General features: G+C 43.4%; 9 non-coding genes across 9 annotated transcripts; all 9 read right to left on the reverse strand.

Moving 5' to 3' along the window:
• Positions 1 to 1,320: 1,320 nt before the first annotated feature.
• On the reverse strand, positions 1,321 to 1,433 carry trnal-uaa (transfer RNA leucine (anticodon UAA)). The gene is made up of 2 exons: positions 1,396 to 1,433; positions 1,321 to 1,366 (listed from the first exon to the last, which is right to left on the reverse strand). It is a non-coding gene; the product is annotated as a tRNA-Leu (tRNA).
• A 672-nt stretch (positions 1,434 to 2,105) lies between these two features.
• On the reverse strand, positions 2,106 to 2,217 carry trnal-caa (transfer RNA leucine (anticodon CAA)). Its single transcript has 2 exons — positions 2,180 to 2,217; positions 2,106 to 2,151 (listed from the first exon to the last, which is right to left on the reverse strand). It is a non-coding gene; the product is annotated as a tRNA-Leu (tRNA).
• Positions 2,218 to 2,888: 671 nt separating this feature from the next.
• On the reverse strand, positions 2,889 to 3,001 carry trnal-uaa (transfer RNA leucine (anticodon UAA)). Its single transcript has 2 exons — positions 2,964 to 3,001; positions 2,889 to 2,934 (listed from the first exon to the last, which is right to left on the reverse strand). It is a non-coding gene; the product is annotated as a tRNA-Leu (tRNA).
• Positions 3,002 to 3,673: 672 nt separating this feature from the next.
• On the reverse strand, positions 3,674 to 3,785 carry trnal-caa (transfer RNA leucine (anticodon CAA)). Its single transcript has 2 exons — positions 3,748 to 3,785; positions 3,674 to 3,719 (listed from the first exon to the last, which is right to left on the reverse strand). It is a non-coding gene; the product is annotated as a tRNA-Leu (tRNA).
• Positions 3,786 to 5,241: 1,456 nt separating this feature from the next.
• trnal-caa (transfer RNA leucine (anticodon CAA)) lies at positions 5,242 to 5,353 on the reverse strand. Its single transcript has 2 exons — positions 5,316 to 5,353; positions 5,242 to 5,287 (listed from the first exon to the last, which is right to left on the reverse strand). It is a non-coding gene; the product is annotated as a tRNA-Leu (tRNA).
• Positions 5,354 to 9,162: 3,809 nt separating this feature from the next.
• trnal-uaa (transfer RNA leucine (anticodon UAA)) lies at positions 9,163 to 9,275 on the reverse strand. Its single transcript has 2 exons — positions 9,238 to 9,275; positions 9,163 to 9,208 (listed from the first exon to the last, which is right to left on the reverse strand). It is a non-coding gene; the product is annotated as a tRNA-Leu (tRNA).
• Positions 9,276 to 9,946: 671 nt separating this feature from the next.
• trnal-uaa (transfer RNA leucine (anticodon UAA)) lies at positions 9,947 to 10,059 on the reverse strand. Its single transcript has 2 exons — positions 10,022 to 10,059; positions 9,947 to 9,992 (listed from the first exon to the last, which is right to left on the reverse strand). It is a non-coding gene; the product is annotated as a tRNA-Leu (tRNA).
• A 672-nt stretch (positions 10,060 to 10,731) lies between these two features.
• Positions 10,732 to 10,843, reverse strand: trnal-caa (transfer RNA leucine (anticodon CAA)). Its single transcript has 2 exons — positions 10,806 to 10,843; positions 10,732 to 10,777 (listed from the first exon to the last, which is right to left on the reverse strand). It is a non-coding gene; the product is annotated as a tRNA-Leu (tRNA).
• Positions 10,844 to 11,515: 672 nt separating this feature from the next.
• trnal-caa (transfer RNA leucine (anticodon CAA)) lies at positions 11,516 to 11,627 on the reverse strand. Its single transcript has 2 exons — positions 11,590 to 11,627; positions 11,516 to 11,561 (listed from the first exon to the last, which is right to left on the reverse strand). It is a non-coding gene; the product is annotated as a tRNA-Leu (tRNA).
• Positions 11,628 to 12,869: the final 1,242 nt, after the last annotated feature.

A 12,869-nucleotide genomic window follows, 5' to 3' on the forward strand; every position in this document is an offset into this window, starting at 1 on the left:
AGAATTACACCTTGTGACTGGGGCCTGAGCCAACTCAACCGTCCTGACAGTTTTTGGTTTAATGTCTTAACTGTTTGTTGGATTGAAAGCTAAAAGACGGCGCAATGCCAAACACTCGAATTTTATATATTTTGTACTTGTTATTATGGTACACAAACATGGAACTGATCAATATTGAAGAAACTGTCGCACAGCCAACACAGTACCCAAAACATCACATGAAAGAACTTGTCCGGAGTGGGATTTGAACCCACGGGTCCATTCAAAGACCAGAAGGCCTAACCGCTCAGAGGAAGGGGATCGTCCTAAGTCCAGCGACTTAGACCACTCGACCATCCTGCCAGTCAATTTGGGATGGTCTTCATTGTTGGTTGAATATACAAATTATACTACGGCAAACTGCCAAATTGATGTATCTTCTATATTTTGTCTTTTTTTTTCTATGGTCCACAGTGCGACTCAAACCTTCCACTGAGTTGTCCCCAAAAAGCCATCCCAACAGCCAAGATGATCCCCTTAAATTCAAACAATAGTATTTGTCAGGAGTGGGACTTGAACCCACGCCTCCATTTGGAGACCAGAAGCCTCCATTTACCATTGGAAGATTACACCTTGAGTCTGGCGCCTTAGACCGCTCGGCCATCCTGGCAAGATGTTGATGAGCCTCGTTACATGTGGGTGGTTTAAAAATGTACCACAGAGTACTGAAGGACTTGCATTTTGTATAAATTATCCTTGTGACGATAGACCAATCTTGAGCCCAGAAGCCCCAATTCACCATGGAAAGAATTACACCTTGTGACTGGGGCCTGAGCCAACTCAGCCGTCCTGACAGTTTTTGGTTTAATGTCTTAACTGTTTGTTGGATTGAAAGCTAGAAGACGCCGCAATGCCAAGCACTCGAATTTTATATATTTTGTACTTGTTATTATGGTACACAAACATGGAACTGATCAATATTGAAGAAACTGTCGCACAGCCAACACAGTACCCAAAACATCACATGAAAGAACTTGTCCGGAGTGGGATTTGAACCCACGGGTCCATTCAAAGACCAGAAGGCCTAATTCCTCAGAGAAAAGAGTACGTCTTGAGTCTGGCGACTTAGACCACTCGGGAAACCTGGCAGTCAATGGGAGTTGGTCTTTATTGTTGGTTGAATATACAAATTATACTTCGGCAAACTGCCAAATAGATGTATCTTCTATATTTTGTCTTTTTTTCTATGGTCCACAGTGCGACTCAAACCTTCCACTGAGTTGTCCCCAAAAAGCCATCCCAACAGCCAAGATGATCCCCTGAAATTCAAACTAAAGTATTTGTCAGGAGTGGGACTTGAACCCACGCCTCCATCTGGAGACCAGAAGCCCCAATTTAATATTGGAAGATTAACACCTTAAGTCTGGCGCCTTAGACCGCTCGGCCATCCTGACAAGGTGTTGATTACGCTCTTCACATGTGGGTGGTTTAAAAATGTACCACGGAGTATTGAAGGACTTGCACTTTATATAAATTATCCTCGTGACAGTCGTCCAATCTTGAGCCCAGAAGCCCCAATTCACCATGGAAAGAATTACACCTTGTGACTGGGGCCTGAGCCAACTCAACCGTCCTGACAGTTTTTGGTTTAATGTCTTAACTGTTTGTTGGATTGAAAGCTAAAAGACGGCGCAATGCCAAACACTCGAATTTTATATATTTTGTACTTGTTATTATGGTACACAAACATGGAACTGATCAATATTGAAGAAACTGTCGCACAGCCAACACAGTACCCAAAACATCACATGAAAGAACTTGTCCGGAGTGGGATTTGAACCCACGGGTCCATTCAAAGACCAGAAGGCCTAACCGCTCAGAGGAAGGGGATCGTCCTAAGTCCAGCGACTTAGACCACTCGACCATCCTGCCACTCAATTTGGGATGGTCTTCATTGTTGGTTGAATATACAAATTATACTACGGCAAACTGCCAAATTGATGTATCTTCTATATTTTGTCTTTTTTTTCTATGGTCCACAGTGCGACTCAAACCTTCCACTGAGTTGTCCCCAAAAAGCCATCCCAACAGCCAAGATGATCCCCTTAAATTCAAACAATAGTATTTGTCAGGAGTGGGACTTGAACCCACGCCTCCATTTGGAGACCAGAGGCCTCCATTTACCATTGGAAGATTACACCTTGAGTCTGGCGCCTTAGACCGCTCGGCCATCCTGACAAGATGTTGATGAGCCTCGTTACATGTGGGTGGTTTAAAAATGTACCACAGAGTACTGAAGGACTTGCATTTTGTATAAATTATCCTTGTGACGATAGACCAATCTTGAGCCCAGAAGCCCCAATTCACCATGGAAAGAATTACACCTTGTGACTGGGGCCTGAGCCAACTCAGCCGTCCTGACAGTTTTTGGTTTAATGTCTTAACTGTTTGTTGGATTGAAAGCTAGAAGACGGCGCAATGCCAAGCACTCGAATTTTATATATTTTGTACTTGTTATTATGGTACACAAACATGGAACTGATCAATATTGAAGAAACTGTCGCACAGCCAACACAGTACCCAAAACATCACATGAAAGAACTTGTTCGGAGTGGGATTTGAACCCACGGGTCCATTCAAAGACCAGAAGGCCTAATTCCTCAGAGAAAAGAGTACGTCTTGAGTCTGGCGACTTAGACCACTCGGGAAACCTGGCAGTCAATGGGAGTTGGTCTTTATTGTTGGTTGAATATACAAATTATACTTCGGCAAACTGCCAAATAGATGTATCTTCTATATTTTGTCTTTTTTTCTATGGTCCACAGTGCGACTCAAACCTTCCACTGAGTTGTCCCCAAAAAGCCATCCCAACAGCCAAGATGATCCCCTGAAATTCAAACTAAAGTATTTGTCAGGAGTGGGACTTGAACCCACACCTCCATCTGGAGACCAGAAGCCCCAATTTAATATTGGAAGATTAACACCTTAAGTCTGGCGCCTTAGACCGCTCGGCCATCCTGACAAGGTGTTGATTATGCTCTTCACATGTGGGTGGTTTAAAAATGTACCACGGAGTATTGAAGGACTTGCACTTTATATAAATTATCCTTGTGACAGTCGTCCAATCTTGAGCCCAGAAGCCCCAATTCACCATGGAAAGAATTACACCTTGTGACTGGGGCCTGAGCCAACTCAACCGTCCTGACAGTTTTTGGTTTAATGTCTTAACTGTTTGTTGGATTGAAAGCTAAAAGACGGCGCAATGCCAAACACTCGAATTTTATATATTTCGTACTTGTTATTATGGTACACAAACATGGAACTGATCAATATTGAAGAAACTGTCGCACAGCCAACACAGTACCCAAAACATCACATGAAAGAACTTGTCCGGAGTGGGATTTGAACCCACGGGTCCATTCAAAGACCAGAAGGCCTAACCGCTCAGTGGAAGGGGATCGTCCTAAGTCCAGCGACTTAGACCACTCGACCATCCTGCCACTCAATTTGGGATGGTCTTCATTGTTGGTTGAATATACAAATTATACTACGGCAAACTGCCAAATTGATGTATCTTCTATATTTTGTCTTTTTTTTCTATGGTCCACAGTGCGACTCAAACCTTCCACTGAGTTGTCCCCAAAAAGCCATCCCAACAGCCAAGATGATCCCCTTAAATTCAAACAATAGTATTTGTCAGGAGTGGGACTTGAACCCACGCCTCCATTTGGAGACCAGAAGCCTCCATTTACCATTGGAAGATTACACCTTGAGTCTGGCGCCTTAGACCGCTCGGCCATCCTGACAAGATGTTGATGAGCCTCGTTACATGTGGGTGGTTTAAAAATGTACCACAGAGTACTGAAGGACTTGCATTTTGTATAAATTATCCTTGTGACGATAGACCAATCTTGAGCCCAGAAGCCCCAATTCACCATGGAAAGAATTACACCTTGTGACTGGGGCCTGAGCCAACTCAGCCGTCCTGACAGTTTTTGGTTTAATGTCTTAACTGTTTGTTGGATTGAAAGCTAGAAGACGGCGCAATGCCAAGCACTCGAATTTTATATATTTTGTACTTGTTATTATGGTACACAAACATGGAACTGATCAATATTGAAGAAACTGTCGCACAGCCAACACAGTACCCAAAACATCACATGAAAGAACTTGTCCGGAGTGGGATTTGAACCCACGGGTCCATTCAAAGACCAGAAGGCCTAATTCCTCAGAGATAAGAGTACAACTTGAGTCTGGCGACTTAGACCACTCGGGAAACCTGGCAGTCAATGGGAGTTGGTCTTTATTGTTGGTTGAATATACAAATTATACTTCGGCAAACTGCCAAATAGATGTATCTTCTATATTTTGTCTTTTTTTCTATGGTCCACAGTGCGACTCAAACCTTCCACTGAGTTGTCCCCAAAAAGCCATCCCAACAGCCAAGATGATCCCCTGAAATTCAAACTAAAGTATTTGTCAGGAGTGGGACTTGAACCCACGCCTCCATCTGGAGACCAGAAGCCCCAATTTAATATAGGAAGATTAACACCTTAAGTCTGGCGCCTTAGACCGCTCGGCCATCCTGAGAAGGTGTTGATTATGCTCTTCACATGTGGGTGGTTTAAAAATGGACCACGGAGTATTGAAGGACTTGCACTTTATATAAATTATCCTCGTGACAGTCGTCCAATCTTGAGCCCAGAAGCCCCAATTCACCATGGAAAGAATTACACCTTGTGACTGGGGCCTGAGCCAACTCAACCGTCCTGACAGTTTTTGGTTTAATGTCTTAACTGTTTGTTGGATTGAAAGCTAAAAGACGGCGCAATGCCAAACACTCGAATTTTATATATTTTGTACTTGTTATTATGGTACACAAACATGGAACTGATCAATATTGAAGAAACTGTCGCACAGCCAACACAGTACCTAAAACATCACATGAAAGAACTTGTCCGGAGTGGGATTTGAACCCACGGGTCCATTCAAAGACCAGAAGGCCTAACCGCTCAGAGGAAGGGGATCGTCCTAAGTCCAGCGACTTAGACCACTCGACCATCCTGCCACTCAATTTGGGATGGTCTTCATTGTTGGTTGAATATACAAATTATACTACGGCAAACTGCCAAATTGATGTATCTTCTATATTTTGTCTTTTTTTTCTATGGTCCACAGTGCGACTCAAACCTTCCACTGAGTTGTCCCCAAAAAGCCATCCCAACAGCCAAGATGATCCCCTTAAATTCAAACAATAGTATTTGTCAGGAGTGGGACTTGAACCCACGCCTCCATTTGGAGACAAGAAGCCTCCATTTACCATTGGAAGATTACACCTTGAGTCTGGCGCCTTAGACCACTCGGCCATCCTGACAAGATGTCGATGAGCCTCGTTACATGTGGGTGGTTTAAAAATGTACCACAGAGTACTGAAGGACTTGCATTTTGTATAAATTATCCTTGTGACGATAGACCAATCTTGAGCCCAGAAGCCCATATTCATCATGGAAACAATTACACCTTGTGACTGGGGCCTGAGCCAACTCAGACGTCCTGACGGTTTTTGGTTAAATATCTTTACTGTTTGTTGGATTGAAACCTAAAAGGGGGTACAATGCCAAGCACTTTTTTTCAAATATATTTTATCCTTGTTACTGTGGTACACAAACGTGGAACTGATCAATCTTGAAGAAACTGTCACACAGCCAACTCAGTTCCCAAAACATCAAATGAGCGAACTTGTCCGGAGTGGGATTTGAACCCATGGTTCCATTTGGAGACCTGAAGGCTTAATTCCTCAGAAAAAGGGATGCGTACTAAGTCTGCCACCTTAGACCACACGACCAGGGTTACATTAAATTTGGGATGGTCTTCATTGTGGGTTGAATATACAAATGATCCTACGACAAACTGCCAAATAGATGCATCTTCTATATTTTTTCATTTTTTTCTATGGTCCACAGTGCGACTCAAACCTTCCACTGAGTTGTCCCCAAAAAACCTTCCAAACAGCCAAGATGATCCCCTTAAATTCAAACAAAAGAATTTGTCAGGACTGGGATTTGAACCCACGCCTCCATCCGGAGACCAGAAGCCCCAATTTAATATTGGAAGATTAATGCCTTGAGTCTGGCGCCTTAGACCGCTCGGCCATCCTGACAAGGTGTTGATTGTCCTCTTCACATGTGGGTGGTTTAAAAATGTACCACGGAGTATTGAAGGATTTGCACTTTATATAAATTATCCTCGTGACAGTCGTCCAATCTTGAGCCCAGAAGCCCCAATTCACCATGGAAAGAATTACACCTTGTGACTGGGGCCTGAGCCAACTCAACCGTCCTGACAGTTTTTGGTTTAATGTCTTCACTGTTTGTTGGATTGAAACCTAAAAGGGGGTGCAATGCCAAGCACTTTCTTTCAAATATATTTTGTCCTTGTTACTGTGGTACACAAACGTGGAACTGATCAATCTTGAAGAAACTGTCACACAGCCAACTCAGTTCCCAAAACATCACATGAACGAACTTGTCCGGAGTGGGATTTGAACCCATGGTTCCATTCGGAGACCAGAAGGCCTAATTCCTCAGAATAAGGGATGCGTACTAAGTCTGCCACCTTAGACCACACGACCATGCTTACATTCAATCTGGGATGGTCTTCATTGTGGGTTGAATATACAAATTATCCTACGACAAACTGCCAAATAGATGCATCTTCTATATTTTTTCATTTTTTTCTATGGTCCACAGTGCGACTCAAACCTTCCACTGAGTTGTCCCCAAAAAACCTTCCAAACAGCCAAGATGAACCCCTTAAATTCAAACAAAAGAATTTGTCAGGAGTGGGATTTGAACCCACGCCTCCACCCGGAGACCAGAAGCCCCAATTTACTATTGGAAGATGAACGCCTTGAGTCTGGCGGCTCAGACCGCTCGGCCATCCTGACAAGGTGTTGATTGTCCTCTTCACATGTGGGTGGTTTAAAAATGTACCACAGAGTATTGAAGGATTTGCACTTTATATAAATTATCCTCGTGACAGTCGTCCAATCTTGAGCCCAGAAGCCCAAATTCACCATGGAAAGAATTACACCTTGTGACTGGGGCCTGAGCCAACTCAACCGTCCTGACAGTTTTTGGTTTAATGTCTTAACTGTTTGTTGGATTGAAAGCTAAAAGACGGCGCAATGCCAAGCACTTGAATTTGATATATTTTGTACTTGTTATTATGGTACACAAACATGGAACTGATCAATATTGAAGAAACTGTCGCACAGCCAACACAGTACCCAAAACATTACATGAAAGAACTTGTTCGGAGTGGGATTTGAACCCACGGGTCCATTCAAAGACCAGAAGGCCAAATTCCTCAGAGAAAAGAGTACGCCTTGAGTCTGGCGACTTAGACCACTCGGGAAACCTGGCAGTCAATGGGAGTTGGTCTTTATTGTTGGTTGAATATACAAATTATACTTCGGCAAACTGCCAAATAGATGTATCTTCTATATTTTGTCTTTTTTTCTATGGTCCACAGTGCGACTCAAACCTTCCACTGAGTTGTCCCCAAAAAGCCATCCCAACAGCCAAGATGATCCCCTGAAATTCAAACTAAAGTATTTGTCAGGAGTGGGATTTGAACCCACGCCTCCATCCGGAGACCAGAAGTCCCAATTTAATATTGGAAGATTAACACCTTAAGCCTGGCGCCTTAGACCGCTTGGCCATCCAGACAAGGTGTTGATTATGCTCTTCACATGTGGGTGGTTTAAAAATGTACCACGGAGTATTGAAGGACTTGCACTGCATATAAATTATTCTCGTGACAGTCGTCCAATCTTGAGCCCAGAAGCCCCAATTCACCATGGAAAGAATTACACCTTGTGACTGGGGCCTGAGCCAACTCAACCGTCCTGACAGTTTTTGGTTTAATGTCTTAACTGTTTGTTGGATTGAAAGCTAAAAGACGGCGCAATGCCAAACACTCGAATTTTATATATTTTGTACTTGTTATTATGGTACACAAACATGGAACTGATCAATATTGAAGAAACTGTCGGACAGCCAACACAGTACCCAAAACATCACATGAAAGAACTTGTCCGGAGTGGGATTTGAACCCACGGGTCCATTCAAAGACTAGAAGGCCTAACCGCTCAGAGGAAGGGGATCATCCTAAGTCCAGCGACTTAGACCACTCGACCATCCTGCCACTCAATTTGGGATGGTCTTCATTGTTGGTTGAATATACAAATTATACTACGGCAAACTGCCAAATTGATGTATCTTCTATATTTTGTCTTTTTTTTCTATGGTCCACAGTGCGACTCAAACCTTCCACTGAGTTGTCCCCAAAAAGCCATCCCAACAGCCAAGATGATCCCCTTAAATTCAAACAAAATTATTTGTCAGGAGTGGGACTTGAACCCACGCCTCCATTTGGAGACCAGAAGCCTCCATTTACCATTGGAAGATTACACCTTGAGTCTGGCGCCTTAGACCGCTCAGCCATCCTGACAAGATGTTGATGAGCCTCGTTACATGTGGGTGGTTTAAAAATGTACCACAGAGTACTGAAGAACGCATTTTGTATAAATTATCCTTGTGACGATAGACCAATCTTGAGCCCAGAAGCCCCAATTCACCATGGAAAGAATTACACCTTGTGACTGGGGCCTGAGCCAACTCAGCCGTCCTGACAGTTTTTGGTTTAATGTCTTAACTGTTTGTTGGATTGAAAGCTAGAAGACGGCGCAATGCCAAGCACTCGAATTTTATATATTTTGTACTTGTTATTATGGTACACAAACATGGAACTGATCAATATTGAAGAAACTGTCGCACAGCCAACACAGTACCCAAAACATCACATGAAAGAACTTGTTCGGAGTGGGATTTGAACCCACGGGTCCATTCAAAGACCAGAAGGCCTAATTCCTCAGAGAAAAGAGTACGTCTTGAGTCTGGCGACTTAGACCACTCGGGAAACCTGGCAGTCAATGGGAGTTGGTCTTTATTGTTGGTTGAATATACAAATTATACTTCGGCAAACTGCCAAATAGATGTATCTTCTATATTTTGTCTTTTTTTCTATGGTCCACAGTGCGACTCAAACCTTCCACTGAGTTGTCCCCAAAAAGCCATCCCAACAGCCAAGATGATCCCCTGAAATTCAAACTAAAGTATTTGTCGGGAGTGGGACTTGAACCCACGCCTCCATCTGGAGACCAGAAGCCCCAATTTAATATTGGAAGATTAACACCTTAAGTCTGGCGCCTTAGACCCCTCGGCCATCCTGACAAAGTGTTGATTATGCTCTTCACATGTGGGTGGTTTAAAAATGTACCACGGAGTATTGAAGGACTTGCACTTTATATAAATTATCCTCGTGACAGTCGTCCAATCTTGAGCCCAGAAGCCCCAATTCACCATGGAAAGAATTACACCTTGTGACTGGGGCCTGAGCCAACTCAACCGTCCTGACAGTTTTTGGTTTAATGTCTTAACTGTTTGTTGGATTGAAAGCTAAAAGACGGCGCAATGCCAAACACTCGAATTTGATATATTTTGTACTTGTTATTGTGGTACACAAACATGGAACTGATCAATATTGAAGAAACTGTCGCACAGCCAACACAGTACCCAAAACATCACATGAAAGAACTTGTCCGGAGTGGGATTTGAACCCACGGGTCCATTCAAAGACCAGAAGGCCTAATTCCTCAGAGAAAAGAGTACGTCTTGAGTCTGGCGACTTAGACCACTCGGGAAACCTGGCAGTCAATGGGAGTTGGTCTTTATTGTTGGTTGAATATACAAATTATACTTCGGCAAACTGCCAAATAGATGTATCTTCTATATTTTGTCTTTTTTTCTATGGTCCACAGTGCGACTCAAACCTTCCACTGAGTTGTCCCGAAAAAGCCATCCCAACAGCCAAGATGATCCCCTGAAATTCAAACTAAAGTATTTGTCAGGAGTGGGACTTGAACCCACACCTCCATCTGGAGACCAGAAGCCCCAATTCAATATTGGAAGATTAACACCTTAAGTCTGGCGCCTTAGACCGCTCGGCCATCCTGACAAGGTGTTGATTATGCTCTTCACATGTGGGTGGTTTAAAAATGTACCACGGAGTATTGAATGACTTGCACTGCATATAAATTATCCTTGTGACAGTCGTCCAATCTTGAGCCCAGAAGCCCCAATTCAACATGGAAAGAATTACACCTTGTGACTGGGGCCTGAGCCAACTCAACCGTCCTGACAGTTTTTGGTTTAATGTCTTAACTGTTTGTTGGATTGAAAGCTAAAAGACGGCGCAATGCCAAACACTCGAATTTTATATATTTTGTACTTGTTATTATGGTACACAAACATGGAACTGATCAATATTGAAGAAACTGTCGCACAGCCAACACAGTACCCAAAACATCACATGAAAGAACTTGTCCGGAGTGGGATTAGAACCCACGGGTCGATTCAAAGACCAGAAGGCCTAACCGCTCAGAGGAAGGGGATCGTCCTAAGTCCAGCGACTTAGACCACTCGACCATCCTGCCACTCAATTTGGGATGGTCTTCATTGTTGGTTGAATATACAAATTATACTACGGCAAACTGCCAAATTGATGTATCTTCTATATTTTGTCTTTTTTTTCTATGGTCCACAGTGCGACTCAAACCTTCCACTGAGTTGTCCCCAAAAAGCCATCCCAACAGCCAAGATGATCCCCTTAAATTCAAACAATAGTATTTGTCAGGAGTGGGACTTGAACCCACGCCTCCATTTGGAGACCAGAAGCCTCCATTTACCATTGGAAGATTACACCTTGAGTCTGGCGCCTTAGACCGCTCGGCCATCCTGACAAGATGTTGATGAGCCTCGTTACATGTGGGTGGTTTAAAAATGTACCACAGAGTACTGAAGGACTTGCATTTTGTATAAATTATCCTTGTGACGATAGACCAATCTTGAGCCCAGAAGCCCCAATTCACCATGGAAAGAATTACACCTTGTGACTGGGGCCTGAGCCAACTCAGCCGTCCTGACAGTTTTTGGTTTAATGTCTTAACTGTTTGTTGGATTGAAAGCTAGAAGACGGCGCAATGCCAAGCACTCGAATTTTATATATTTTGTACTTGTTATTATGGTACACAAACATGGAACTGATCAATATTGAAGAAACTGTCGCACAGCCAACACAGTACCCAAAACATCACATGAAAGAACTTGTCCGGAGTGGGATTTGAACCCACGGGTCCATTCAAAGACCAGAAGGCCTAACCGCGCAGAGGAAGGGGATCGTCCTAAGTCCAGCGACTTAGACCACTCGACCATCCTGCCACTCAATTTGGGATGGTCTTCATTGTTGGTTGAATATACAAATTATACTACGGCAAACTGCCAAATTGATGTATCTTCTATATTTTGTCTTTTTTTTCTATGATCCACAGTGCGACTCAAACCTTCCACTGAGTTGTCCCCAAAAAGCCATCCCAACAGCCAAGATGATCCCCTTAAATTCAAACAATAGTATTTGTCAGGAGTGGGACTTGAACCCACGCCTCCATTTGGAGACCAGAAGCCTCCATTTACCATTGGAAGATTACACCTTGAGTCTGGCGCCTTAGACCGCTCGGCCATCCTGACAAGATGTTGATGACCCTCGTTACATGTGGGTGGTTTAAAAATGTACCACAGAGTACTGAAGGACTTGCACTTTATATAAATTATCCTCGTGACAGTCGTCCAATCTTGAGCCCAGAAGCCCCAATTCACCATGGAAAGAATTACACCTTGTGACTGGGGCCTGAGCCAACTCAACCGTCCTGACAGTTTTTGGTTTAATGTCTTAACTGTTTGTTGGATTGAAAGCTAAAAGACGGCGCAATGCCAAACACTCGAATTTTATATATTTTGTACTTGTTATTATGGTACACAAACATGGAACTGATCAATATTGAAGAAACTGTCGCACAGCCAACACAGTACCCAAAACATCACATGAAAGAACTTGTCCGGAGTGGGATTTGAACCCACGGGTCCATTCAAAGACCAGAAGGCCTAATTCCTCAGAGAAAAGAGTACGACTTGAGTCTGGCGACTTAGACCACTCGGGAAACCTGGCAGTCAATGGGAGTTGGTCTTTATTGTTGGTTGAATATACAAATTATACTTCGGCAAACTGCCAAATAGATGTATCTTCTATATTTTGTCTTTTTTTCTATGGTCCACAGTGCGACTCAAACCTTCCACTGAGTTGTCCCCAAAAAGCCATCCCAACAGCCAAGATGATCCCCTGAAATTCAAACTAAAGTATTTGTCAGGAGTGGGACTTGAACCCACGCCTCCATCTGGAGACCAGAAGCCCCAATTTAATATAGGAAGATTAACACCTTAAGTCTGGCGCCTTAGACCGCTCGGCCATCCTGAGAAGGTGTTGATTATGCTCTTCACATGTGGGTGGTTTAAAAATGGACCACGGAGTATTGAAGGACTTGCACTTTATATAAATTATCCTCGTGACAGTCGTCCAATCTTGAGCCCAGAAGCCCCAATTCACCATGGAAAGAATTACACCTTGTGACTGGGGCCTGAGCCAACTCAACCGTCCTGACAGTTTTTGGTTTAATGTCTTAACTGTTTGTTGGATTGAAAGCTAAAAGACGGCGCAATGCCAAACACTCGAATTTTATATATTTTGTACTTGTTATTATGGTACACAAACATGGAACTGATCAATATTGAAGAAACTGTCGCACAGCCAACACAGTACCTAAAACATCACATGAAAGAACTTGTCCGGAGTGGGATTTGAACCCACGGGTCCATTCAAAGACCAGAAGGCCTAACCGCTCAGAGGAAGGGGATCGTCCTAAGTCCAGCGACTTA

Source organism: Idiotropiscis lumnitzeri, chromosome 12 (genome assembly GCF_059441095.1).
Source record: "Idiotropiscis lumnitzeri isolate Australia: NSW breed Sydney's pygmy pipehorse chromosome 12, RoL_Ilum_1.0, whole genome shotgun sequence".
NCBI classification, from domain to species: domain Eukaryota; kingdom Metazoa; phylum Chordata; class Actinopteri; order Syngnathiformes; family Syngnathidae; genus Idiotropiscis; species Idiotropiscis lumnitzeri.